Consider the following 25745-nt stretch of genomic DNA (forward strand, 5'->3'; position numbering starts at 1 on the left):
AAACTACAACAAAAAAGGGTTCTAAGCACCACGTAAATCTAAATAAGTTTTGAATAGTCATTTGCTGCTTTGTGCACAACACCAGAACTTTTTTTTTTTTCTCCTTTATTCAGCTAAAGAAATATTCAAAAATATTCAGTTTAAAGTCTGTTTAAAACACAGCATTCTGAAATACAGCATTTTTATCTGACGCTCCCAACAGGGTAACAATGCTAGTATTTATATATAGCAAATATAAATTTTGCACTCTGCTTCCCTATTCTACCTATTCACTCATGCTTGTCAGTTGACTTATAGTGATAGCGACGCTACTGAGAACTACCTCGTGGTACTGTGTGTATGAACAGTGTTTTTAATAAACTACTTGTGCACTTTCAATGTTTGTAGTGTCTTGTTTTAAATGTCAGGGCTCTCAGAATTCTACCAATGAAGTGTGGAGCTACTTTGAGCTTGTTAATTGTGTAAAAAGAGTGATTTCTTTCCATGGACAACGCTATGCTATCTCTAGTATTGTAAGCATGTTGGGAGCATCGACTAAAAGCTTTGTATTTCAGAATGCGGTATGTGAATGAAGGTGGGCTATACAACAAAAGATTTTAATCGTTATTATGTTTCACTACAACCCAAGAATTGAAGAGCATCGGACAGCACTCGTATAATATTCAATGTATTTATTAGACTCACAGATAAAACACGAACGTTTCGGACCTTAGGCCTTCCTCAGGGCCGAAACATTTGTGTTTTATCTGTGAGTCTAATAAATACATTGAATATTATACGAGTACTGTCTGATCAATTTTTGATTATCTACTGCAGATTCAGCACGTAAGAAGTATTTGGGAGCGCAGCCGTTTTTTTTTTTACTTTTTTGAACTACAACCCAAGTCAATTTCACACCAGATAAACTAGCTTTAAACTAGTCCAACATCTCGGGATGTAAACAGCAAAAAAAAAAAAAAACACTAGAACTACTTTTATGTATACTACACTAAAAACATCTGTTTATTTAACTTGTTTTTTAGTCTTATTTATACTACATTTTGTTTATAAGTGCATTGTTGTAGGTATTGTCATTTTACATTATATTATCAACAACAATGTAACATGATTATTATTATTATTATTATAAGAACTTATTATATAGAACTTAAAAAACTATATTTTCAAACAGGCCAAATTTGTCTGAGGGAATGAAGACAAAAGACTGATGGATTTTACGGTAAGTTGTTGTTTTTTGACTTTCTTTCTGTCGTTTGGTTTACCTGTGTGTAAATATAATATTATTTGAGTAAACATCGCCATAAAATATTAAATTGTGGTATTAATGCAAAAAGTGTAAAACAGTCTAATATAATTATGTTGCTCTGTAAGCACAAAATAAACATTTAACAAGTAACTAGCTACTTTATGCTAGTTGTATGCAGGTTTTGTAGCCTGTTAGCAGGATTGGTTAATTGAATACTGTAAGCTTTTGCACCTACCTAGATCTTTAGGTATATCTTTAGGTTATATTTTATCTACCTAGATCTACTTATATATAAGTTTAAGTCTAAGTTCTCATTGTAAATGAATAACTTTGTAACCATGTTACATGTAATCCATTTAAGCATCCAGTAGTTCTTTATGTTAGAATGGTTTTATATGCACAGTATTGTGACCCTGCTTATTCATCGTTTATTTTAAAATCAAGGGTATTAAAAAGAGTATGTCCTGCTTTTGTTGGAGTAACTGTCTCTATTGTTCGGGGCAGACTTTATATTATATTCTGATGCACTGCAATTCACTGCTCTGTGAGCACCCCACTTCATCGCTAACACCCCAACTCATCCCAAAAGTACTTGTTGGATCATCATCATTCCAGAAAACACTGTTATACAATGCTCACTAGTTTACACGCCTGGCATTAGGCATGCTGATAAGTCCTGTTCTAGCGGCAGTACTTCTCTACAGGATTAGGCAAGCTGTGTGTTTGCATTTGCACATCTGTATCAGCAATCGTTGCAATATAAAGTAGCTAAATGCATTTATTGGAAGGGGTTTCCACAAACATTTAATAAAGAACCACTTTATTTACTACAGAACGGCAACCATGGCGTGTTCAGTAGTATCAGTATTACAGTACTTTCCACATTTTTGATTGCTGGTAGAAATATGTTGGACTGGAATACACTGGAATGGCTGAACATAATCTTAATAACACACAAACACACACACACACAATCTCACACACACAATCTCACACACACAGTAAACAGAAGCTGATTTGGTTTAATGAGGGAAAAACTGTTTGGGGAAATCAGACGAGTGACAAAAGCAGCAGCTGGAGAAACATCACACTCATCCTTTATCTCTCTCTCTCTTTTATCTATATGCTTTATTTCTCCTTTATCTCGCTCTCCTTTTTCTCTCTTTTATCGCTCTATCTTTAATTTCTCTTTATCTCGCTCTCTAATTTCTCTCCCTCTGTCTCTCTCATTTCTCATCCCCTCTCTCTCCTTTATCTCTCTCTTTCTTATATTTTATCTCTCTTGCTCTCTGTTTAATCTATCTCCATTATTTCCTATTTATCTCTCTCATCTCAAAAATTCCCTCTCTTCTTTATTGCTCACATCTATATCTCTCGCTATTCTTGTCTTCCTTCTGTCTCCTTTAGGTCTGTTCATCAGTTGTTCTTTGTATTTACCTGGTCTCTCTCTCTCTCTAAACTCTCCATCTTTGTCTCTATCCTTTATCCATTTGTTCACCTTCATCTTCTCTCCTAATTTATTTAACTCTTTCCATCTCATCTTTAGCTCTTTATCTGTCTCACCTTTATCTTCATCCCTTCTTGTTATCTTATTTATCTCTCTGTCTCCATTACCTCTTCTTTATCTGTCCCTCTCTCTCTTTTACCTTTATCTGTATCACACCTCTTTCCCTCTCTCTTTCTTTTCCCATTTCTCGAATACTGGATCTCTCTGCTTTATTTCTCTCTACCTCTCTTCTTAATTTTCCATCTCTCTTTAATCATTCATTTCTTCCTCTGTCTCCATTACCTCTTCTTTATCTGTCTCTCTCTCTCTCATCTTCATCTGTATCACACCTTTTCCCCTCCCTCTCTCTTTCTTTTCCCATTTCTCCAATTCTGTTTTTCTATCCTTTACCTTGGTACCTCTTTCCTTTGTTTTTCTATCTCTTTAATCTCTCATTTCTTCCTCTGTCTGTTTACATTACCTCTTCTTTATTTCTACTTTTTACCTCTCTCTCACCTTTATCAGTATCACACCTTTTCCCTCCCTCTCTTTTTCTTTTCCCATGTCTTTAATAATTTTTCTTCATCCTTTGTCTCTATACCTTTCTCCTTAGTTTTTCTGTCTTTCTTTAATCCCTTTCTCCTTCTATCTCTGTCCTTTATCTCCCACGTGTCTGTCTCTGTGCCTTTCTTTTTCCAGATACAGAAAATATAAAATTATGAGAAGGAGAGAGATAAAGAAGAGAGAGATGCTTATGACTATTAAAGAGTCACTAACCTCAGGCCTCTCTACCCCCTGTCTCTCTTTCCTCTTATATCTCATTTTTCTTCATGCTTCCCTTTTTCTCTTTCTCTCTTTTTCATATCTCTCTCTCTATCTCTCTGTGGATAGGAGGTGTTCAGGCTCACTGAAGCGTCTCAGTGTGTTACAGAGAGTGATTCAGAGATGTTAGTGTACCAACACACACACACACACACACGTTCTGTTCTACAGGGAAAATCACCCAAGCATTCAGACACACCAAAATTCACAAATTCTGCACATATGTAAAACATCACACACACACACACACACACACACACTATTACACAACTTTTCGTGCTTTAAAGCGATTGTTCAGCTCACTTGCCCCCAAATAACCCAAAACACAATCTATGACCGAGGACAAATTCAATGCTCTATACTGGGGCAACGATAAAATAAGATAATCCTTTATTAGTTCAATTCAGACTAGAGTAGTTCAGCCCCACTCATTCTTCTGTCAGAAGTTTAGCTCCACCCAATCAGCCACCAGAAGATTAGCCCCACTGTCACGTCTGGTGCTGTTAGCTCCTCTGTCCCTTCCACACCCAGCTCTAACGGAGGTTCTCATACACACACCTGATCACGTGACACCTCACCTGCTTCCTCCAGGAAGTCCCGAATACTGATTACTGGCACTATAAAAGAGCACACCACACAAACACCCACGCTGCGTATTGTAGGTTCTCCTCATTACAAAGCGTTCTATATCTCTTGTCTCAGTTTATCTCGTGTATGACCTTGCCTTTGTTTTCTCGACGCCGATTATTGCCTTTGCCTCTGATATTGGATTACCTGTGTATTACCTGGACTGTGCTTTCACTACTGCCTCTTGAATTACCTCTGATATTGGATATCTCGTGTATGAACTCTGGACTGTCTCTCGTTTATGGTATGGTTTTGTCTACGTTGCTCCTGTTATTGGTGATCACCTATTTTTCTGTACCGACTACGTTTTACATCTGTTTATTTTTTAATAAACAATCTTTTATCAGTATCTGTACGTGTCTGCATTCTGTACTAACCATGACACCCACCAGGTCAGTCTACAGCAACCTAGCCCCGCCCATTCAGCCTACAGCAGTTTAGCCCCACCCAAACAGCCTAGACCCAGATCACTCAAAAGAACATTCAACTCCACAATTCAGATTTGAGTTCAATTAATAGGTAAAATGAAACACAGAAAACTAAGAGTATAGTTTTACAGCAAACAGTTTAAAGCAAAGGCTTGGCCAAAATCACATTTTCCCAGTCCAATGCTCCTGTTTCCTGTGGTTATTCTAACACCCCGGCAGTGGAAGAGGGAATTAAAGGAGGTTTTTGGTCTTGAATCAGCGAGAAAAACCCAGAGCCGACAGAAAGCGCTTTAAATAATAATGCATTACTGCAACATTTCAGTCACACTAACGCATAAACAAACCTGATATTCTGTGACACAGCGAGCGCACAGAGAGAGGAGTGTTATGTAATTTGTGTGTGCGTGTGTGTGGTGGGAGGCAGCAGCATCTCAGGACTCTTAAGCCTTTGTACAATCGCAAACACACACACACACACACACACACACACTGCTGCTTTAAACAACTGTGTTACTGATTGTGAGTTTTACTATTATTACACTGCAAATAATTCAATTGTAGCATGGTAAATCCTCATAGATCAAGTTTAACTATGAGTTTTGCATTTTTGTTTGCAATTTTATAAGAATATTCAACATATTTCTGACCTATTTTTCATGGCTTCAAGTAATATAAGTAAATCTACTGAAAGTGTCGTATTTTATTGCCAGATATTTCTGCTTGTTTTAAGTAATATTTCTTGACAAAAAATACATTTCCTAAATTAAGAAAAGTGATGCACCAATACAAAAAGATGCTTTTAGTAGACATTTTTGATTCTGATTTGAGACATTTTCAAGTATAAAATCAATTGCACTTTGTTACACTTTAAAAATATGACAATGCGCCTCATACAGAATAAGAAGATCGGATTTTATGCAACTTTTACTTCAGTAACAGTTTTACCTCAGACTTGATATTTACATTTATCTTTCTAAATGTCTCTGCATGGTTCCACTCTGCAGTGTGGGCGTATGAACAGAACCTTAAAACAGAACAGCACATCACCCAACACTGATCACCCACAGCTCGATCAATATCAAATATCAAAATCTATCCATCACTCTGTCTGTGAGTCTATATATCAGCCTATTAATCTATTCCTTAGTCTGTCAGTCTCTATATCAGTCTAGTTATCAGTCTATCTCTAAGTCTGTCTATCAATCTATCAGTCTATTGTTCTATTAGTCTGCCTGACAATCTGTCTGTTTATCAGTCAACATATAAATAGAGAGAAATTAATATATAGACTGACAGGTAGATTGATAAACAGACAGATTGTCAGGCAGACTGATAAAACTATAAACTGATATATTGATAGACAGACTTATAGATACTTATATGATATAGAGACTGAGAGACTAAGCAATAGATTGATAGGTAGACTGATAAACAGATGTATAGTTGTAAGAGACTAATCCTGAATATTGGTGATGTCATAATGAAACAGTCAGTGATTATTATTAGTATACTCTGTGATATTGATTACACTGTGGGTCTATCTGTCTGTTTGTCTGTCTACCTACCTACCCACCTACCAACCAATCAACCAACCAACCAACCTACCTACCTATCAACCAACCTACCTACCAACCAACCAACCAACCAACCAACTAACCTACCAACCTACCAACCAACCAACCTACCTATCAACAAACCTACCTACCTACCCACCTACCTACCAACCAACCAACCAACCAACCAACCAACAACCAACCTAGCAACCAACCAACCAACCAACCTACCTATCAACCAACCTACCTACCTACCTACCTACCAACCTACCAACCAACCTACCTACCTACCTACCTACCTACCTACCTACCTACCTACCTACCTACCTACCTATCCACAGTTCGTCTATCAGCCCCTCTGTCTGTGTAACTCTGTGATAGATGTTTAAGCTGATTGGTTGAGCACAGATTTGTGTTTTGATATTTTTATTTGAATTTGATTTATGTTTTTTATTTAATAAAGTCACTGAAAGGTTGGTACAGCCTGAGCTGAGATGATTGTGCTGAAATCACGCATACATTTACATTCATTTTTTTTGCAGGCACTCTTACACACACACACACACACACACACACATATACACAGTGGCCACCTGCTGTCTCTTGGATTATATTTGAACTTTTTTATAGAAAATTACATATTTATGAAAGCATAAATACAACATTGCTGTTCTCTTAAACCTCTTTTAAACACACACACACACACACACTTACACACACTCTCTCTCATGCACACAGACCACCTGCTGTGGATCGCTGTGTGTGTATTTTTAAGACAGTGATTCCAGTGAGTTTGGCGTAAAGATATTCAGGTCCCTCACGCTCGGCTCTGTTACCATGGCAACAGGCCCAGACTCCCCCAGACGAATCAGACCGGAGTGAGGAGGGAAGGAAAGATCTCGGCAGCCCGGCTTTCACCAGAAACAGCTCTGATGAGCAATTTACAGCTAAGAGCTGGAGAACGGCGCTGGAAATTAAAGCTACACTCCGTAAGATCATTTCCCTCGTTTCAATCAGTCCGGCACACAACGGCAGTGCTAAAATCAGCTCTGAGCTCTGTATACACACACACACACACACACCCCTCATTACTGTACTGCAGCTCACTCACAGACACAAAGTGAAAACAGTTAAACTCTGAAAACTACTTAAATTAGGAAGAGTGTGATATCCTGATATTGTAATATGTTTTATACAGTTATAATAAATAATAAAGTGAGAGTTGGGCCCGATTCCATTTCACCCCTTGGCACTACCACTTAGTCCTATCTTCCCTGTTTTGCATGTGCACACCTAGTTGAATTCTTGTTTGGCTGGAGGGGCAGGGGGATGTCTAAAGAGGTACACTCCAAACAGAGAGCTATAAAAATCACTCATTCCAGGGTGGAGATTTTTGAAAACTCTGCTACCAGTGGAGCCAGGTGGGCGGGGAAAACGAAGCTTTCTCAAAAACGCTGACGTCACACCACAAGGCCAGTCTGCGAAGGTCTGCTTTTTGTTTACATTAGCTTAACTTTTTCAGAAAGAGCCTGATACATGGACAGCACATGGATTGCTTCTGTTCTCTCTGCATTTTGCGTATTAATAACATGTTTACAGCTTAATTTAAAGTTACTCTCACATTACCGAACACAGCAGAGGCACCAAAATGTGCTGCATGCAGTTTTTTCCGATCCTCCTGTCCAGATACAAACCTTACTGCAAACAGAGATTCTGGACCAGGCCTGGATGAACAATTGGTTGGACAATTTTGAAAATAAAGTAGTTGTTACTGAGGAGTGGCGAGAAAACTTCTGAATGTTTAGAGAATCCCTTGTGTCTTTGAGTGAAGATCATCAAAAAAAACTGCATGCACACTTTACTATTCCTGTCAGTGTTTTTGAGTGGTATGGCGTTTCCATGTGGACAGGAATATTTTTAAAAACTGCTTCTTGTGTAGACGAAGATATTTTTAAAAATAGAGTCAAAAAGTTTTTTTTTTAAATATCTGGATTTGTGTGGGCAGGGTTTAGAGCACATGTTCTAGAAATATTCAAAAACTTTTAAATAGAGAGCTTTTTAAAGAGGCAGAATCTGTTAGAGGCAAATATGCAAATCTGAGCTTCACCAAAACTGAAGCAGCACATGGGTAGTACAGTACTTTTACAATTAGGCATGTCTCTAGCTCAGAGTTTCTCAACCAGTGGGTCCTCAGACCTTCTTAAGGGAAGGCAGTAGTCCAGTAGGCAGTAGTAGTGGGAGTAACAGCAAAAGTGGGAGGCTCTCTTAAGGGACCATCAGTTTGCCGCTCTGTGATTGGCCGTACGATTCTGTGCATCTGAAACCGTATTTAATGTCACAGCGCCACTTTTTTATGACCCATGCTTCCCCTTTAAAATCAAAAATGTTTTGAGTGTGCAGTGGCGAATTTTCATGTTCAATATAAAAGCAGCTAGAGTCATAAAATAATAAGTGGAAAAAAATATATATGTATATGTTTAAACTATAAACATTATATAAACACATTAATATCAAATGCAACACGATTTGGCAAAAAACAAAACACCATCAGGTGCCTGATGCAGAAAATCAGTTATATAAATAGTAATATAGCTGAATTAATAAATCTTTTTTTTTCTTGTGGGTCATTATGCTTTCTTGTTATGAACAGAGCGGTTTTAATAGACAAATGTGCCTCTTGTGTGGTGTGAGCATCCTGACCAATCAGAGACAGTCCAGGCAGAGTTCTGAGGAAGCACAGGGCTCACCTGATGCAACAAACATAAAATAATTCCTGTGTAAAATAACGTCAGCCAGTCTTTAACCCCCGACACTTTCAAGATGCAGTGATCCTGAGGGGTTTAGTACAGAGTGAATCACAGTCTGAAGCAATAGAACAGCAACATCATCCACAGAGCAGAAATTACCAGACTGAAAGACCAAACACACACACACACACACACATATGTGATGCTCATTGCTATCTTACACCCCGCGAACAGTCTATTTTCACAGCTTTGGCCTGCTCCACTAAAGTAGCAACAGAGCTTACAAATATATCTATACTGATGGGTGTGGTGGTCTGGAAGTGAGGTCAGGTGTGTTCAGGAAAAATATGTGTTCTGCCATATTGCTATCTTGTTGGTGTAAAACACAGGTGCGCAACTGACTGGTTTAAACCCTGACAACAGTCAATCGTCAGATCTTCATACCTATCTTAGCTACGCAGGTGTGCTGTGTCTAGGCTGATTTTTCAATAGAATAAATGGGGTTTTCAAACAAATGCCTCTATTAGATTCTGTGGTGCAAAAACATGTTCAGAACCTTATAAATATGTCATTCTTTTAATATTTTCTTCTCAACATCACTTGATAATCTGAATTACGAGATTGTTTAAGAGTCTTAATGGAAACATTGCTATATGTAAGCTAATGTTTCTGTGCACAGAATGTATTTAAACAATTAGTGTTAAAAGCTTAAGTCTAAGCTAAGAATTAGAGAATATGTCATTAATTGCAGTTTATCACTGAATATTGATGTGAATAATCAGATTTCAACTCAAGTCAAGTAGTTTTATTGTCAATACTGCATATGTACAGGACATACAGAGAATTGAAATTATGTTACTCTCCTTCCCAAATTACAGCAAGTACATAAATAGATACATAATATTAAAGCATAGGAGACACTATATGTAAAATACAACAAGGACACAGTAGATATACGTGACAGAAGACAACAGTGCAATAATGATGGGGGGTGAAAATAAGATATATAATAAAAAGAATGAGAGACACTATATGTACAATACACAAATAGACATACTTAAAAAAGAAAATAATATTTAAGTAATTATGAAAATAACAGCAATAATTACAGTTACTATGCCATATTTAATACTATAGATGTCTCTTACAGATGTGAAAGGGCAGCATCTCCTCCACTATTAAACCTGCACTCTCAGAACTGACCCACCATTTAAACTCTAGACTCAACCAGGCAACTAGATCTAGTTTCAAATGTCTGGCAACCGCACCTGGCCCACTTCTAGGCCATTACTTTAAGTGGCATGTTGGCCACTAGAACATGCCAGATATGGTCCAAGTTCAGGCCACATTAACATTGCTATTAGGGATGGATTATGTCATAAATGATCTCTGAATGAAAATTGTGTAAAAAAGTGTAAAAGCTTTCTGTCAGGCAGCTTTTAGAGATTCAGATGTTTAGTTCTATTCACCACCACTGTGAGCGTGTGTGTTTGTGGTAAAATAGGACTACTAAAGCTGCCCTGAAGTGGAGGATGATATTATTATCCTCTTCCTTTCTTTCAGAAATAAAAGCATGAGATGGAAGGAGGGAAGCATCCCGTTTTTCCTTGAGCTCCATTATAATACAGGACTGTCCTTACTCTCACTGTTAAACACAGACTGTCTCTAACTAAGGCTGCAAGGATTAGTCAACAAATTGGACAATGTCGACCATAAATATAGTATTTAAAAACAGTTGGCCCAGACTTGAGAATGCACAGGCGTTCTGTAATGTGAGAGTTAAATTCAATCCCGTTTTTTTTTTCGCACTATAAAGCACATTTAAAATCCTTTAATTTTCCCATAAATTCGACAGCGAGCCTTATAAGCCTTATATTTTTTTTTACTTAGGCGTTTCTCTCAGGTTTCTCATTAGAAGGTAAACATGGCAACACTGTTGTTCCTTACTAGTGTCGCTTAAAATGCAACTTATAATCTGGTGCGACATATGTATAAAAATAGACCAGAAAATAGACAGTAATTGATAGTGTGCCTTATAATACAGTGTGCCTTATAGTCTGTAAAATACAGTAAGCTGTAAACATGTTATTAATCCACAAATCTCAGAGAAAACAGAAACAAATTTACCATGCCAGCCCAAGTAAGGTAAGTAAGGTACCTCCTACAAAATAACATTGAAACACGCACTGAAGATGAGAACGAACAGGCGTTTTGTAATGTGAGAGTAGAATTCAATTCCGTTTTTTTCGCACTATAAGGCATATTTAAAATCCTTTAACTTTCCCAAAAATTAGACAGTGAGCCTTATAATCCGGTGCACCTTACCTGTATGTATGATTTCTACCAGTCAGGTTGCAAAGCTACTCCACTGAAGTACAGCATTATAAAGGGGGTTCAGTGAAGTTTCTCCATTATTGAGGCTGGAGCAGTATTAGCCGCTAACCACAGTGCTAGCTCTTTTGTCATACAGAGGTGAGTATTACCCTGTTAAAACAAACTGTGGGACAATTAGTTAATAGCGCCCTGGCTTACTGGAAGACTCAGGGTTCTGCTTACCACAGCTAGCACTGCTGCTAACCACACTGTTTAAAATACTGGAAATCTAATCTTACTGTAAATAAATAGAAGCGTTTTACTCAACCAAATTAATTTTTCAGGAATTTCAGGAAAGAAATCTGTGTAGATAAACATCCATTGCTCGTTTGACTTTGAAAGGAAATGTTTTTTTAAGGATTACAGTTTTGTTTACTTAGGCGTTTCTCCCAGGTTTCTCATTAGAAGGGAAACATGGCAACACGTTTGTTCCTTACTAGTGTTGCTTAAAATGCACCTTATAATCTGGTGTGCCGTATGTATAAAAATAGACCAGAAAATAGATGTTCATTTATAGTGTGCCTCATAATACAATGTGCATTATAGTCTGTAAAATACGGTAAACTGTAAACATGTTATTAATCCACAAATCTCAGATAAAATGAAAAAAAAAAATCAAGGCTTTGTCCATGTTTCATTCTAATCAACCTAAGCTAATGTCAACAAAATAGACATGCACAGACTCACTGTTTGTGAAGTTTTCATAAAACTGCGTTTACGCAGTCCACACGGCTTTGCTGGCAGTGGAGTTTTTCAAACATATTCACCTTGGAAGGCGTTTTTTAATAAGCTTAGTTTTCATTAATCTTAAATGGCATTTATTATGACAGCAGGTCAAATCGCAGACAAAAACTTCATTTTTAAAATGATCCAGAATCATGCGAATGGGGATCAGACGCAGATCTACAATCTGAGGTGGAACAACTGTAGCGGTAAGAAACCAAGTTGTAGCACTTGAATTAAACTCCTTCACTATTTAAAGTGGAAAAGAAAAATCAAATAAGCAGCTGGTGAGCACTAATTTTAGAAAAGCTGATTTTAGAACACTTAAGGTAGAATAGAAGAAAAGGAGCCAACATAGCTGTTTATTCAACAGCTTTCAGGTTTGTGTCTCATTAAATGGTGCAGCAGTTCCATCCAGACACTCATAACGGCTTTACTCTCATTTTACTTTGTCTTAGAGCTTTTTAGACAGATGCCGTGGCTTTGTAGGCTGTGTAGAACGTAATGCTGCTTTTGCTAAGGTAGTTTGCTTGCTCTTCCATGGATGCAGCCCTTTTTTTTGTTTTATAGCTGGGAAATGAGACTGGGGGATTGGCAGTGGGCAGGTGTGGAGGATAAATAGGATAGAATTAAGGTCTTTAACTATGTTAAATATCGTGGTTTAAAAGGGCCTTTACCCTTAAGATAGTTCTGAAGGTTTTTTTAATAATCTAGAATACAAAACATGTTCAGCTCCTAGCTTTGTGCTAACATATTACTAGAATTATATAGCCTTGCTAGCAGGAATAATCATTGTGGTACAGGTGTGTTAACTTCTTTTTTGATCCAATTTTGACACTTGTGTTCTGAACTGAAGACCGAGCTCAAATAATCCAGATTCTCCGCTGGTTTATGAGGAACTCAGTCTGAGATTTAGTCTCAGGTTAAACTACAGCAGGGATTGAGCACTCAAATCCATCTAAGTACAGAACCGGGCGCGATGCATGCTAAATCTGTGTGTAATGTGGCGTTAACTGGCTGTAATTACCACACACTGATCCGTCCTCTCAGGACCACCAATGAGCCGCATCGCTCACAATGAGAGCGACACAGCGTCCGAGTGTGCCAAAACACTCCATCACACCAGCGTACTAAAACAGAAAGCTGTGTACATCCCATAATTCACCAGATTACTCCCTTCAAAAGTAACGTAAAGCGTCACTACACCAGGTTTCCCAGTTTACTGAGCAGTGTGGATTCACAACATTCACAATTAATTTAAAGTGGAAGTTCTACTAGCCCCTTATAGGGTTTAAATCAACCCCCTCTTCACAAAAAAATATTGGCAGTACTGCTTTCTAAAAATTAGAAAATAATAAATAGATAAATATACTCACTTAATGTAATGGTTGAGCTGCACTCAGACACAAGAATGTTCTTCACGTGTTCTTCATGTGCTACGGCTCAAGAACTCCAAGTACTACTCATATTTTCTCATTTTATCTCTTTCTTTGTTGCTACTTTTTTCTGGAGTTGAAAGTTTTTCACATCATCTTTTGCATTTCAGCTTCATTCAAATTATAAACAAAATATATTTAATTATTCAGTAAACAAAATAGTGTTAAAAAAAGGTTCTTGAAAGTAGCACCTCTTGCTTTGATGACAGTTTTGCACCTCTTGGCTGCATTTTCTCAGAAGGCTTTATGAGGTAGAGTCACCTGGAATTCAGGCTTTCAGTTAACTTGCTGAACTTATCAAGAGTTGTGAAGAGTAGTGAAGAGGTTGAGTTGGTATACAGTGAATAGCTCTATTTAAGTAATGTTCTAATATATATTATGGCGAGTGAAGAAAATTACTTTAAGAAATAAAGGCCAATCCATCAAAAACTTTGAAAGTATCCTCAAGTGCAGTCGCAAACACCATCAAAATTCTTATGATGAAACTGGCTCTCACCAGGACCACCCCAGGAAACAAGAGTTTCCTCTGTTGTACAGGATAGGTTTATCAGAGTTAGCAAGCCTCAGAAACTGTAAGCTAACAGCTTCCCAGGAAAGAGCCACCTAAATGCTATACAGAGTATTTTGGGATGTTTAACACTTTTAAGTTGCTACATGATTCCTTATGTGTTCCTATATAGTCTTGATGACTTCAGTATTTATTTACAAAGTAGGGAAAAAATAGAAACACTAAATAAGAAACTTCAGTGTTACTCTAATATAAATGTAAATGCAGACACATCACTGGATTACCCCTGTTTAAAAATGTGTGGGATGATAATGGACGAGCTATCAACACACCCCTACTGCAAAATCTGTAGGAAATATGCTAGAATGTTCAAACTGTCTGGGATAGATTATCGATGGGCACCATTAGGAATCTCTACAACTCAATGCTAAGCATGTACTGTTCCTCGCAACCTTTATCTTCCTCCTGAATAGTATAGCAATCCAAAGTATTGCTTCCTTCTGGACACAACTATGTTTTTGATGATGAGTGTACATACACAGACAAATTGATAAACAAACAGACAGACATAAAGACAGACGGAGAGACAGAAAGGTAAAAGTACGTAAACGTTAATAAAAGTTCAAAGTAAATTTAAATTATGTTATTAGAAACTACCCGCTGCTCTGAGATTGGCCGTGATGTAGACAGGAGGTCAGGAGGTCACCGCCCATCGTTCCTGTGCTAGATATGAAACGTTCTGCTCTCAGGCAGACTTTAATTTTCAGAGGTGAACTGTCGCTGCCCTTCTGGGCTCAGAATACCTTGAATAAGAAAAGAAATACGATGTTATTATTAAAGCAGCCCGGCCGTACGCCCAGCCCACTCTGGGGGTGTGAGGTTACTGATAACTGACAGCCGCACAGCAACCACATTGAGTTATCACACAAACCACCTGGAACAGCAAAGGGACACCAGAGTAACCACCTAGCAAAACCCTAGAAACCACCTGGAACGTCTAAGCAACAACCTGAAACATCAAAGGAACACCCCAGTAACCAACCAGCAAAACCCTAGAAGAGGGCTGCAACGATTAGTCAATATAATCGACAATGTCGATTATTTAAAATTGTCGACTACAAATTTCATTGTCGACTAATCGTTATTTGTAACAGTACCACATTACACAACTTGCAGTAGGAGATGGGTCACACAGGTTACACTCAACTTAGTCTGTGTCTCCAAAAGTACTCTCAGTACTGATTACAATAATCAGTACTTTCCACATTTAAACAACATTTAGACGTTAAGATGCCTTTTAAATCCCATGTTTAGATGTGAAGGTGAAGGGCTAATTGACTAATTGACTAATCAAAAAACATAATCAGCAGATTAGTCGACTACCCTAGAAACCACCTAGACACCCCAGTAACCATTTAGCAAATCTTAAGGAACACCTGAAGCATCAAAGGAACACGCTAGTAACCACTCGCAGCCCTACCCTAGAAACCACCTGGAACAACAACGTAACACCACAGTAACCATTTAGAAAAACCCAAGGAACCACCTAGTACATCAAAGGAACACGCTAGTAACCACTAAAAACAGTGCCTATAAAAAGTATCCACCCCCTTAGATATTTAACTCTTCTATTGGTTTTAATAAAAGAATCATAGGAATCATAATTAATATAATATGGTTTTGCTTACAAGAATTTTAAAAAGTAATTACAACAATATAACATAAAATATAGAATGTAGTAAAAATAAGTGCCAGCATTACAGTTTATCTCAGTTACTTTGGAGAATTTCTCAGATCAGAATTGAACTTCTTGAAGCTATTTGTTGAACTTGCGCAGCATCTAGACACTTGAGTCCATCACAGAAGCCATTTCTCATTCATTTTAATCCTAGAGCAAATTATTTGATATACTCCTGCCAATGATTCTGTAGAACTGTCTGCTGTTTTCCAAATTAATAATCACTTTTGTCCAGTAGATCACAATGTATTATACGTTACTCTGCTGATCTGCCTCATCCCCAAAACATCTAGTTAATTAGATTAGTTGACTGCATTTAAATTAGTTAAATCAGATTTTTTTTACATTTATTTTAGACATTTTTGTGTAAATATCTCCTAAATTGACGATTAGATTTCAGGTGAATCATTACTTTTTATAATGAAGAGACTTTTGTGATCATGTGCCAAATAAAACAACTGAACTGATCTCTGGCCCACCTTCTGGGAAGTGGCAGATAACTCAACTGAAATCAAGCAAACAATCTCACAAATTCATATACTTGGATAAGGCAAACACCTGGACAAAGCACCGTGTCCTGACAGTCCTGTCTTTAATAATGTTTACAAATCCCTTACTTTTACTCTTTAGAGCTGTGAGATTCTCCATGATCTTTGCTCTGAATTCTACATAAATTAGAATCAAACTAATTTAGTATTGTATAAATGAGGCATCAGTAAATCAGCCGGCTCTGTAATGAGTCTGGAACCCTTATCAGAATGTTCATAAATAACTCAGATTAATACTACCACAGAGTATTCCCACTGAGGGCTGTCTGAGTACAGAAAAACACATCAAAGTCTCTGCAGAGAGTGTGTGTGTGTGTGTGTGTGGGTATGTGTGTGTGTGTCCAGTGTGGATTCTTAGAGCCCACAGCCCACGACACGAGAAACACCACATGCATTATTCCAAACACACCCACAGGGCTCTGTAGAACCCGACACACAGACACATTCACACACACACACACACACATTCACACACATTCACACACTGATACATTCACACATTCACACACACACACATACACACACACATTCACTCCACACACACATTCGCATTTCCACACTGTGCTTCAGCACGAAGCCCCCATGAATAAGTAATGCGCTAAAAATAGAGCAGGGGAGAGGGAGAGAGAGAGAGAGAGAGAGAGAGACATTCTAAGAGAGAGAGAGAGAGACTGACAGAGAAAGAGAGAGGGAGACAGTGAGAAAATATCTCTCTCATTCTCTGACTGTGGGAATGTCTTTCCTTCTTTTTGAATTCCTCTCTCCCTTTTTTTGACTGAGACAGAAACATTCAGAAAGAGAGAGAGAGAATGGGCGAGAGCAGGAGAGAGAGAGAAACAGCACCAATCAAAGGTTTGGACACACCTCTTCTCCTTCAATGTGTTTTCCTTCTTTTTACGATTTTTTACATTATAAATTTAATACTGAAGACTATATTAAATATATACAGGAACACATGCGGTATTACTTAGTAAACAAAAAGGATTAAATAAACCAGAATATGTTTTATACTTATAGATTCTTTTAAATAGCACATTTATCTTTGAGTTCAGATCTGCACACTCTTGGTATTTTAATCTCAGTGTCTTCATTAGATAGAGTCACCTGGAATAGTTTTCTCAGCGTCTTGAAGGAAGGAGTTTCTGGAGGTGCTGAACAATAGTTGCTGCTTTTTCTTCACACTGTGGAGCTCCAGCTCATCCCAATTAAATCACCTCAAATCACCATCTCAGTTCATCAGGTTTAGATCAGGGGATTGTGGAGGACTAACTTTTTTACTGTTTACTACATAATTTCATATATATTCCTTCATTGTTTTCATGTCTTTAATATTTTTAAATAAATTAAATAAAGAAATAAAGTAAAACACCGATTTAGAAAATGTGTCTAAATTCTGTCTGGTACTGGATTTTCTCACAATGTGAGAGAGACATTCAGAAAGAGGGAAAGACCTTCCCACAGTCAGATAATAAGATAGATAGAGAGGATGATCTCACAGTGAGAGAGAGAGAGAAAGCGAGAGAGAGGATGTTCTCACAGTGTGTGAGACAGAGAGAGTTACAAAGTCCAAGAGAGCAACAGTTACACACACACACACAAAACCTCAGTGGATGTTTAAAAAGCTACTGAAGCGTAATTTTAATTTCCTGCAAAAAATCTTGGACATTTTTTAAAGTATAAACATATAATAATAAATATTCTCTTAAGCCCTTTCCTGACGGGATTAGTTTCTCAGGGGGTCCTGGAGTAATTTTCTCTCTTATTCGTGGTCCTCTGTGATTTTATTCCCGTCCGGAACGACCGTGTATTTGTTTTTCTTAGGGGTCCTCTGAGAAAATTTCAGGCTGAATTACCTACTGTTTGTCGCTGAACTCTGAAATTTTATTCCCGTCCGGAGTCACATCTCTGAGTTTCATCCCCTCGCGTTTAATAAAATAGCTATTTGTCCACTGCTACAGACCATAATTACACCTTGGGGGTGCGTTTCCACGGAGATCCACGTAAACACAACAGCGAGTGGAAATGAAGGAGCTACTGAACGCGATGTCACGTGATCGAGAAAGCCAAAAATCTCGCTGGTCCTCCTGTTTTTTCAATTGCAGTCCGGATGCAAGAATTTTATCACTGATAAAAAAGTGTCACTGTCTCTGTCTCTAGCTCGCTTGATACTCTATCATACAGCAGCAGACTAACTGTGGGAACCACAAGGCATCTCACAATACAATATTATCATGATACGTTTCCTACAATAACGATGATTTCACTATACTGTGATTCTGCAATACTCAACAAATCACATGACAATTTTCTACAATACTTTCTCTACAATCTGTGTTACTAAAGAGGATAACATTTTCCTAAATAAGGATTTGGATTTATTGGTGTCAGTTTCACACAATGTAAAAACCAATGTAACGTAAGTAAAATGGGGGATAAGTCTAGAGTTTAGAGCACCTATGTTTCAATAAAATTAGATGCTACTGCCACATTTGATGCTAGGTGTCGATACGCACAAAACAATGCGATACATCACATTATTGATATATTCTCCCACCCCTAAATCAGACGGACACTAATATAGAAATAAACATTAATAACTAGGCTTGTATGATATGAACAAAAGATGAGTTGTACGATAACACCGTTGGGCATCTCATAATTGATGTGAAACGCAATATTCTGTATTTTAAGTTTCAATGTTAAATTTAATGTTTTTTACCACTTGGCTTAACTGCAATAATTTATTCACTTTAACTAGAGATGCACCAATGTGGGGATGCCAATATAGACATTTATAACTTAAAGAGACTAGACACCCCAGTATAACTTTAAAATAATTTTTGTTAAATGTATATACCTTACAGTTTAGCTTTAAACTAACTGCATGCAAACAATAAATTATTAGGTTTCTCCTAAGAAATTAGTTCTCACATTTTTTGGTTTCACATTTATTTGTTTTTTGAGCTGATCACAGCTTTAAAAACAAAGTTGGTTTTAATAAACATGTTAAATAAAACTATAGTGTCACGCCTGCGATCTCCAGCCTACGGACTACAATACCCAGAATGCACTCACACTGACATCACTCCATTACGCTATCACATGACACAGCACATTACACTATCAGGAAGTAAATCACCTGAGTATTGAATTCACCTGTTCACCTCACTATATACAGACCCTCACTCCACATACACCTCACCAAGTATTGTTTATGGTTTGAAAGATCTAGACATAATGATATAATTCCAAAATCATCGTTCATCTCTAACATTAGTATTGCTTTTAGCTGGCATTAACAATAGTATTAGCTGCCATTAATGCGACTGTTAGCAGGCATTCACATTAGGCCTACTATTAGCTTGCATTAAAACATTACTGTTAGCTGCTGCTAATTTTACTGTTAGCTTATATAATGTATCCACAGTCATTGCTGAACTGGGACACTAATTGAAAGTTGTGCAGGGATGGGCAGGCAGTTTTCCCCAGTTCAGGAACAAGAATCACACAGTTTGATAAGACGCCATCCTCACTGTCTCCTTCAGCTTCTGCTCTCCTCAGATGCAGGAGGAGAACCGATCTAAACCAGACGAATCCTGTCATTCTGAAACGCCAGCACCGGCAGTGACTCACGCGCTCCTGCCTTAGAGCTTCCTCATGCCTGGGTTCACCCACTGCTAAAAGAAACACCAGCCACCGTTTTAACAGCGTGTTTTTAAGTGCTAGGAGTGATATTTACACGTGGTTGCGTAAGTACTCAGTTAATGGCGTTTTGAATTAAACTTACGCCTGATTTTCTCTGTGTGAATCAGTCAGAGTCTGTGCTTCTTCTGAGAAATTTAAAGGAAAAAGGTACTAATAAAAATGATAATGTCATATTCAGACTATAATAAAATAAATTATTTGGTAACACTTTACATATAAGGGTACATTAATTAATAGTATAAACCAAAGAACATCTAATAATTATTGACTAATTATTAATTGACACCAGTTAAGACATTATTAGTTATTAATTAGAGACCAATGTTTCAATGTATTAATATTTACAACATTCTTAAGCAAGCTAGTTCATGCTTAACTGCGATAAAAGCAGAAAACTAACCTTTTAAAGTACTTACATCTCCCTCACCTGCTGACTTGCCACAGATCCCTCCCTCAGACGAAGTCTGTTGGCTAAACCTGATTTGTACTGACCGAGGTCTCAACCAAAATGTCCAAAATGGCGGATCTTTAAGTGTAATAGTGGGTAGGGTTAATATTTAAAAAAATACGTCTTCTTTAATTTCTACAAATGATCTGGACATTTCGGAATGCCCAGAAGGCCATAAGGATTTCCCACTGAGTAAATACTTCTGTTTTTATTGGCAGTTTAAATAATGTGTGAGTATTTGAAACATGTGCGAGTCAGTTTCATGTGTCAAACTGTTTGAACTCGAAGTTGAGAATAATTTCATGTTATTTACAAAGTAACAACCCTGTTAGCCAGAAACCACTAACACCAGAAACAGGGCCACTGTTGACTGTGTGATATCCCTCTCTCTCTGCCTTTCTCTCCCTCTCTCTATGTATCCCACTCTATCTCTCTATTACTCTCTATTTTCTGTGCCTGATCCCTGCTGCTCTTCTATAACTGGCAGTCAAGAGTCTTGTGAAGAAAACTGTGCTGTGGAACTCTCCGCCAATGTTGATTCAACACGTCCAGTACGAGTTCTGGGCCATATGCCTACAGAGCAGCCGGTTCCACCAGCTCAGAACCAACAACACAAAACTTTCCTGAAGTCTGACTCTGGAACATACACACAAAAACAAATAAATCAGTGTCTGAATCATATTCAACCCTAAATGGATCTAAACAGAACTTTCAGATAGTTTTCTTTGGCTTTAATTGCATTTCTTTTCTTTGTATCTAAATAAACGATTTTCATTTAATAACCCATTGATATCCACAGTGTTGGTTGCAAAATACTGCTTAATAATTCTCAGTTCTTTCAGTTTAGTGATGGACGCTGGTAAAGTCTAGAATCTTGTGTTATTTTTTTAAATGCAGTTCAGTGTTCTTATTAGGGCTGCACAATGTATCGTTTAAGCATCGTCATGGTGATGTTAATCAAACATGTCATGTTGCAATATTTTGATTCTTGACACAAGAAGTAGATACACAGCGCTGTCTCTGTGTCTGTGTAAGTGACAGGCTCCTGCTGCCTGAAAAGCGCGAGGAGAGGGGGAGCTCGAGGGAGGGGGGCAGGAATAAACACGAGGTAACCGCATGGCCTCCATCCACATGGTTGGGCATGTGGTGTAAAAGCACGTGTCGAAAGCTGTGCACCCCAGTCCAGCACAGTGTGGCGCAGATATTTCTAGCTACAGGTGAATTCACGTTTTTAGCCCAGAAAACGCTCTTATTTACCTTTTAAAAAGCCATTGTTTTTTTCTGTTGTTTTTTGTTTTTGTTGTGTGGGTGATGTCATAGGCCCTGTATTGTTTAATATCACAATATATATAGTCGAAAAAAGAACATTTACAGTGTAATTTTTTAATAGCGCGCAGCCCTAGTTCTTTTTACATTTCAATAATTCTAAGTACTTTACAAAAACCTCCATCTTTTTTTTTTGGCCCCTATAAATCATTAATTTGCATTATGACTATGTCCCCCGAACCCTCCTTCACCATCAGTGTGTAGTCTTGCCAACCAGGGCTACCATCCCTTGAGTATTCAGTTATATATTATATAATGGTTGTTTGCCTGGCTGCAGTGTTGAAGGCCATCAGAGCAAACAACCATTTTCGTTACTGTAAAGTATGACCTTACTGGCTGAGAAATCAAGGCTGAATTTATTTTCTAATGCAATTTTTTATAAGTTCATTTTCATTTAACACATATTTACTCACAATATGAGGTGAACTCTACCCAAGGAAATTGAGTGCAAACTGTTGGTTGGTTTAGGTTGGTTTTCACAGCAGGCATTTTAGCTCACCAGCTTTCCAGACAGACTAAAAACTGTAAAATAAATTACAGTGGATGCACTGAAAAATAACTTTAAAATGCTGGCAAAGCTGCTGTCAGTTAATTAATTTAATACATTTTACAAGACATAAAAAACTAAATAATGCATTAACAGTTATTGAAATTAAAATGCTGCACAATGATGCTTCACTGTACTGTAGTGTGTATTGAATGCTTTCTAAAGTTGGAATTCCAGTTCGGAAAACTGGGCAGTTGCCACACTGCAGTCATGGAGCCGAGCAAAGTGCTGGCTTTTCTTTTAATACATCATTTGTTGTTTGTGTGAAGATGCAGTGAAAATGTGTATCTGCAGTGTAAATGGAGTGATTTATGACAGACTTCTTCCCGGCACCCGAGGGTCTTGCTGTATAGATAACAAGCAATGAGCATAGCCAGCACGGCCTGTGTGATTAAAGCAGCAGAAGTGCAACCACTGTTCACAACCACAAGGACACTAATTCATTTACACAACTAAGAGTGTTTTCACAGCTGTCCTGAATAAATGACTCCATGATCGTTGGTTTGTTTTCACACACAAGAACTCTATACGAACTGTGGATCCATAACTGAGCAATTCCATAAATCACTTTTCTGCATGTAGGATCGCAAAAGCTTTGACGTTTGCTGCTTTTTGTTATTTTGTTTTTATGCAAACAACCGAAAGGGATGAGAGCTTATTATGGTACTCTCAATCCAGTGCTGTCACAGCGAGGCTTTATTACAGTATACTGATGAAAAAGGGGAAGTAAATGAAAGTATCACATTACGAAATAAACCAGTCACTTATCCCTACAAGTGGCACAGGGAGCAGATAACTTCAACACCTGCAGCGGACCAACCAAACTCACCAACAAAGTTTACTAGAAGAGATCGTTACTCTGGACTGATCACTCCAAAGCTAAAAGAACATCTTTCTCATAATGAAATTACAGCCCTACTGTGAAAACATCTTTAATGTACAGAATCAGAGGCTATTATATACTGTATTATATTTATAAAGAAGTTAGGGGGTAGGCAATATTGCCAACATTTAGATCATATTTCATGCAAATTACAGCACATTTCCTTCTAATTTCGCTGCTAATTGAATTTTCATTTCCTTGAATTATACTTCTAAAAGCATATTGTCTATATAATAAGAAAGTTTATCACAATACGATAAACTATTGTCATATTGCCTAGCTTTCATTTTTATACAGGACAAAATTAAAGCTTCTAATTTAAATTAAAATGTAATACAATCTAAAAACAGTATGTCATTTATAAAAATGATCCATTCATGGAGCTGGAAGTGTAAGAAAATAAAAGTTGCACAGTCCTGTTTAATTATTTACACACAGCATGATCTGTATCAATGTCTCTATTGCCCCATTCACATCTGGCAATAACATACATCCCGGGTAATCCAATCATAAGTGGTGAGCAATGCCGTGGTCAGAAAATAGGTGTGAATGGGACTCAATGTGTCTCGAGAATGAAACATAATCTGATCACTGAAACGCAGTCTCAAAAGCAACTGCATTTAGCTCACCAGGACTACATAGTAACTGCTATACCACACCGTCTACTGTCCAGACAACTAGCTGAGAATGCTACAATAATACAATAAGCTAAGAGAAAAAGTAGACACTCATGCCTGAAGCACAAACAAAACTAGACTGTAATCCCACAGTTAGTTTACACTTTTGTGGTCAAATATTAGGGCTGCACGATATGGGAAGAATTTTACATTCTGGTCCGATCAAAAGCTGAGTCAGTGCTGAGCACTGAGAAAACAGCAAAACAACAGTAATCGGCCCTTTAATCAGGTATTTAAATGGCTTTTTAAAAGGTAATTAAGAGCGTCTTTCTGGGATTAGAAGCGTGAATTCAGCTCTAACTGGAAATATCTGCACTGCAAAACTGTGCTGGAGTAAAGTGCACAGCTTTCGACACATGCGTTAACAAGCACGTGCCCAACCATGTGGATGGAGGCCATGCGGTTACCTCGTGTTTACTCGTGTTCCCCTCATGCTTCTCAGGCAGCAGCAGCCTGTCACTCACACAGACACAGAGACAGCGCTGTGTATCTAATTCTTGTGTCAAGAATCAAAACATTACAACATGACGTGTTTGATTTAGTTGCCTTAAGAGACAATGCACGTCCTGCTGTGTGACTATTGCGCATGTGCACACCATGATAACAATGCTTAAATGATAGATCGTGCAGCCCTACCACATATACGTTCAAACAGAGATCTTCGATTTGAATCAACTTAGAATAATTGAGTTTAGTCAGTTGCCATTGTGCTCTTTTTTTGGCTTTGCATACTGGGTATGTCCCTCATTTTTTAACACTCATCAGAGTGTAGTCATGTTACTTTAGGTAAACTTGTAGATCATATATTACGATTAACTTATGATTATAGGCTGTAAGAGCAATAATAATTATTTGAGCTGCTAACCCATTGTTGACGTTGTGCTATATTGTTCGCTCTATAGCATTTTCTTTCTCATTGTAATTTTCTGTTCGTTTTTCAAATTCAAAGTAGAATTATTGTGCAAAGCAATTGATATAAGACAAAAACATTTAGGCATAGTAACATAAAAAATGTTTTTAGTAACTATTACTTTTGCCTCAAATTATTTAAGTAAATTCAACTTATCCAGGCTTACAGTGCAGGTGCTTCAATGTGGACTGAAGACTTTGTGCAAAGAAAACTGGAAGGCTCTTACCGTAACCGACCCCGCCTCCAGTGGCAATGATGTAAGAAATCCAATTGCAAGCATTCATTGGAGATCGGCTACGTGTTTTAGCAATCATTTGTGATCAGATCATCGAGGACGCATGTTAACGGCAGGTGGGAAAAGGACCCTTACAGCTCTACTGTACTGCACTGCTCAGCTACACTCTGACTGTACTCAGACTCACTGTATAAAAATACACTACGCTACTACTGACACATGCTCTCTGTGGGTGATGGGGAGATGCTGTAGGAGTTAAAGCTGGACTATAAGTGTTTAGGCATGGCTTCAGCACAGGTTCTGAATAGGGTGTAAGAAGAAACCCCTTTGGACCCCCAAGAGTCGCCAGAAAATGCACACACAACTAAACATTACAGCTACATTTACACAGCTAATAGTAACTAAGCATTTAATAGCTTTTATCACTCTGATTTAAATCACCATTACGCAGACAGTTATATTACAGTTTTTTTTTCAACTGCTAACAATTGAAATGACATGAGTTGCACAATTATTTAAAGGCCTCCTTCTGCTAAAATCCACTTTTTCTTGTTCTTTGTTAAATACTATAGGTCTCTCTGAGTTGTATATGTATACTGCATATGAAACCGTTTCTCACCCTCCATTGTCTGCAGTATCTAGTAAAGAAAAGTCTCAGAAAAAAAGAGTTAAACAGAGAGATGTTAGTTGTCTACATCAACTCTCGAGTTCATCAATTATAGGAACTGCGCAATGCCTGTTGCTTAGTGCAGGTACTTTTAAATCATTAAGCAATCAAT

The 25745-nt window shown here is 37.7% G+C and overlaps 1 protein-coding gene across 5 annotated transcripts in view; it reads right to left on the minus strand.

Annotated features, from left to right (window-relative positions):
- slc8a3 (solute carrier family 8 member 3) overlaps positions 1–25745 on the minus strand; it is a 79452-nt gene that overhangs the window by 44611 nt on the left and 9096 nt on the right. The window contains exon 1 of one of the 5 annotated variants that reach the window (XM_022685024.2): positions 24958–25302. The exons of the other annotated variants lie outside the window; for them this stretch is intronic. The gene's annotated coding sequence lies outside the window, so the exon portion shown is untranslated. Of the gene's footprint in view, positions 1–24957; positions 25303–25745 lie in introns of those variants that run through there. 5 annotated transcript variants of the gene reach the window in all.

Source organism: Astyanax mexicanus, chromosome 7 (assembly GCF_023375975.1).
Source record: "Astyanax mexicanus isolate ESR-SI-001 chromosome 7, AstMex3_surface, whole genome shotgun sequence".
Classification (NCBI taxonomy): Eukaryota; Metazoa; Chordata; class Actinopteri; order Characiformes; family Acestrorhamphidae; genus Astyanax; species Astyanax mexicanus.